The sequence below is a fragment of the Haliotis cracherodii genome, unplaced genomic scaffold (genome assembly GCF_022045235.1).
Source record: "Haliotis cracherodii isolate W230 unplaced genomic scaffold, xgHalCrac1.p SCAF_6, whole genome shotgun sequence".
In the NCBI taxonomy this organism is placed as follows: Eukaryota; Metazoa; Mollusca; class Gastropoda; order Lepetellida; family Haliotidae; genus Haliotis; species Haliotis cracherodii.
This window is the reverse complement of record NW_027266319.1, coordinates 55,793,834-55,798,481: the sequence shown is the minus strand read 5'-3', so window position 1 is coordinate 55,798,481 and position 4,648 is coordinate 55,793,834. Positions and strand designations below refer to the sequence as shown.

Here is a 4,648-nt window from a genome sequence, read left to right as displayed (position 1 = left end):
CTTGTTGAAAAGTCACTGATGATCTCGCCGGACTGATGATCTCGCCGGTCTAAAGCGCTCAACGAATGCTAATTTTACCGATGAATACCTTGACCCTTGATCCGCCGATAATGTGGTGAAAACCCGCTTCGCCTCACCTTTTAAATGAGAAATGAAAACGTGCAATCTTCTTCTCGTTTTCCGTGATGTCTTTCACAATGAACAAACTCTCCAGCTGGCTAAAATGACTATCACTATCTCCAGATTCACACTCGTCCCACTGCGATACTCCGGGCGTAGCCATTTCCAAGTAAAAAAACCCGTTAGACTCTGAAGACTCAAGTTGTCGTTAAACTCAAACGATATTTACTTGTTCATATCAAAAACTAACTGACAACACAACGGTATTCCAATGATGACATCATCACTACACTCACACAACCATTTCAAACTATGTTAAAGGGGCACTGATCTGAAGCGATTTCTACCCGCGTGTCAACAATTAAGTCGTCTAGCTGCCATGTGGTCAGTCCGCGCTCACCAATTCATTGTATATCTGACATATTTACACTGGATAACTCAGTTCACTATCCTCTTTCTCAATGTATCTCACAACCTGAACAGGATTTTAAAAAGTAAATATAGAATTACATTAATCCAGCAATCCATTTACAACAGTTTACAGCTATTTCACTTTGTGAATCTTGTGACACATTGTCTCACTAGTTCCGCAATCGGGGGACAGGGTCTGTCTGCAATAGCTGACGAGATGCACCTTGGATAGTCGTCTGCCATTGGATGCTTCCTTTTCAAGGCCATCATCTGTAGGTCCCATCTGCAAGGGTAATTCTTGGGCACTTTTGCGGTCCTTGGTCTCCAGCGCTGGGCCCTCTTACTGTATTTACCCATGTACCTATAATGTGATAACATACATATGATTATTGTTGAACCGATTTATGGTTTGTATTATGTCTAATACACATCATGGCAACACTTTGACCCCTGATACCCACTATTCACCCAATTTGAAAAAAAAGAAGCTGTCTCCCTCTTGATTTTGAAAATCAGTTGTCTGAGAATACTTTTAAGCCTATTGCTACGTTGTTTCGCCTTCACTGTTGATTTGCTCAGGTCGATGGAGATTGCTGCCAACTGGTTCCTTGCACGATAGCCTGTGAACCTGAAGCATAATTTATTAAGTAAATGACGGTAGATGTTTATAATAAGACTACTATGCTTGACATGGCTATTAAGGTCCCATTACATAACCTGCATGTATGTAATCTTATATATATGCAAATTAGGGTATAGGGAAAGGACAACAAATTGATTGAAATCACGTTCACAAATACCAATTAATATCTAAATATTCCCCTGGTCAAAAACACTTGTGAGAAATCTTATATTTATGATAAAAATATGCTTACGACATAAGCCAATTTATGCAACCAATAATCTGGTCTAAGTGAACTGCTAAATTACTTACTGGTAGGAGGGGCGTTTTGGAGAGTACGTCAGAATGTGACTTTTAAATGATTCCAGGGTGCCCGTATGTCTGAAAAATGAGAACATGTGACATTTAACTAACGGTAAATTATTCCTATTCTGAAAATATTTTTATCTGTTTATTTAAAGCCTATAATAATGTTTTACACTGATAATAACATTCAGGTTTTTTTATATTGTTTGTTTGTTGTTTAACGCCGCACTCAGCAATATTCAAGCTATATAACGTGGTCTGTAAATAATCAAATCTGGACCACACAATCCAGTTTTTTAAAATGATAATGACACATGTTGTACTATCATAATCAGGTTGGTTCATATCTCAATTGCCTCTATGTCACATGTTTGAAAAGTTAATTGACAATGATACCAAATATTTAAAACATATGTGGAGAAGGGGAATTTTTATGCCTCAGTGTGAGTTTGCTGCCATATATATACCTGAATTTGCTGAATTTGGTTGTTCTCGGTCCTCTGTCTCGTTGATGGGGGCATGAGAGCACTTTCCTTCTGTGTGTCCTGCAACATGCCATTCATGGATGTTGCACACATGTGACAGGACTCTGAGCCAGATTTCCTGTAAACAAGTAAAACAATTATGAGATCACTGTATTCACACAATCTCATACAACTATGTAACCAATGAATTTGTAATTGTTAACTACCTAGGGAACACATTTAACAGATACTTACCTTCATTGTTATTGTTTGTCCTTCACAGACCTGAGCACTACACCAGAAGTGATTCTTAATAGGTGTAATCCACTGTCTCAGCGCAGAATTTGGCTTGTATGATCATGACTGAAGTACAAATCAATGGAAAGTTTAGAAAAATAAAGCATAAGCAAGAGGCCAGATGTATTCCCCAGGGAATGTACTTTGAATTTAAAATCGTCATTATGCTACTGCAGTAGCATAATGACGATTTTAAATTCAAAGTACATTTCCTGGGGAATACATCGAATTTTGTTAGTGGAGTAGAACTTATAGAATATATACATAACTCACAGCAATCAGACGCTTTTCCGGGTTTTTTTTGCATCATGCCATATGTCGTACTGGTGGTCAATGGCCTGGATTCCTGCAAATCAACAGGGCATTGTAGTAGGATCCACAATTCTAAATTTTACCAATGAATTTCCTGCTGTCCACAATATGCTCTCTATATAATTAAATATGCGATCCTTCATTTATTATTCCCATATTTTCAATCAATACACAGAGTATTTAGAGGATATTAGATTAATCTTGTCAAATAAAGTGTTTATTTCATCGAGTCGACTTATAAAAGGTAATATTTCCACAAGTGTTTAGTATAAGTACATCATAATCTGTTTCATACTCACTCATTACTTTGGTAATCATTGGGTTCTGATCAGTGACAACCTCTGTAACCTTTACTTTGGAAGTAAGGAAGTTGCGGCCATGGTGAAATGCCACCGTCTCCATAGCAACACTGCTTGTTGACTGGCGGATGTCTACAACTTCAAGGTGCAAGATAGCATCTGTGTCCAGGTCTGTAAACGAATATGTGGAGAACTGGGCGGAATGACCTTGAGAATCATTCCTCCCATCACCAGCTACGCGGACATCCTGTCGTTGTCGGACCTTCTCTTAGATGAGTTGCGTCATAGTCCAGTACGTATTGATCGCCGGGGCAGCATATAGTCTTTGAACCTAAAATGAAGGCATAACTCATCTTCAACTACTTATTTGTATTTTGGTCGCAGCAGTATTTGCAGGAAGAAGCTAATCTGTGTCTTAGTAATACAGGAAAATATTTCTCAACAAATATGTATGAATGTCAACATGTACCTAAGCACCGAGGTACTTTTATTTCATTACCTACTAAATAAATAAATATTAATGTCTGAGAGTTTTAACAGGATGTCAATTTATTCTATTGTCATCATATAATACCTTGTAGAAAGTTGGCTCGCCAATAATTCCAAGGTTTAGGAATTTTGCTAGAAGAGCAATCTTCACGAAGGAGTTGCCACTGAAGTGGATACTGGTCGACAGCTGGAGATTTCCACAAAACATCCTTTTCATCTTTGGTTGTGAGGCCCAGGATCCACACGAGTAACCAGAAGTCCAATCCCATCGTATAACCAAGGCAGTGCCTTACATCTTGTCCGTGAACATGAGCGGACTAACACAGGCTGGTCTTGTACAAGTGTAACCGGCTTTCAGTTTCACAAACGCCATGATCGGACTCAGGTAACCAATAAACTTCGGTGTGGAGATGAGTTCAGACAGTGGCTCAGAAGTGTCAGGGAAGTGATCAGGTGTATCATCATCATCTGTGGCAAATTTGGGCAAGTTTAGAAGATCCTCCTCTAATGCCGAGATGTTGTCAATGTCCTCTCCAAAGGTAGTCCTGATAATACAGGAAATTCTCACTTACAAGTGCACATGCACATTATTTAAGAAGTAAATCCTATTTCCGGTCAATGAACAATATTTTAATCTGTACAATTCATTGTTATTGTATATGGGCCACACAGGCAATAATATCACAAGAAAGCAGTCAGGTACATAAGACTGCATACAATATAAGCTGTAAGTAAGCCAGCAATACACGATGGACAGGTTTGCTGACAATGCAACAATTTGATTTCAAAGCAAAGTGTCACTAAATACCTTTCAACCTAAATTAGGAAGCTTGGAGAAAATATACAAACTATTTTTAAAAACATACCTATTTTGCTTTTGTACAATTTGAGAAATAATATTACTAAATAATTTCATAAATAATCATACTTCTATCATCCATTGAAAGCAAAAATATAATTTTGAAACGTACATGAACAAAGGTTTACATACCAAAACGAGATGGACTTGGAGTGTCAACGTGACCACAAACTGGCATGGAGTACTTACTAAAAGAAAGTCCTGGCGTACAAGGAAGTGGCGGTGTTCCCGATGCTGATATCGTCAGGGTCACTTCATGATCAGCTGTATCCATTGCCTGGGAACTAAAACATGTGACAATGTTTAAAAACCGACTATAAACAAACACTTCGTATCTCATTTAGGTAATTTGGAGGGCGGGTTTCGGGAATCTACTTTGTTTAATCATAACATTACTAAAACTATATTACAGCAGCGTAAATAGGCACAAAAATAGCAATTTCTAAACTTTGTGTTGACTTATCGTTTG

At 38.0% G+C, this 4,648-nt stretch overlaps 1 pseudogene; it reads right to left on the bottom strand.

Moving 5' to 3' along the window:
- Nucleotides 1-701: 701 nt before the first annotated feature.
- On the bottom strand, nt 702-3,615 carry LOC139446518 (uncharacterized; annotated as a pseudogene).
- Between the last annotated feature and the right edge of the window lie 1,033 nt (nt 3,616-4,648).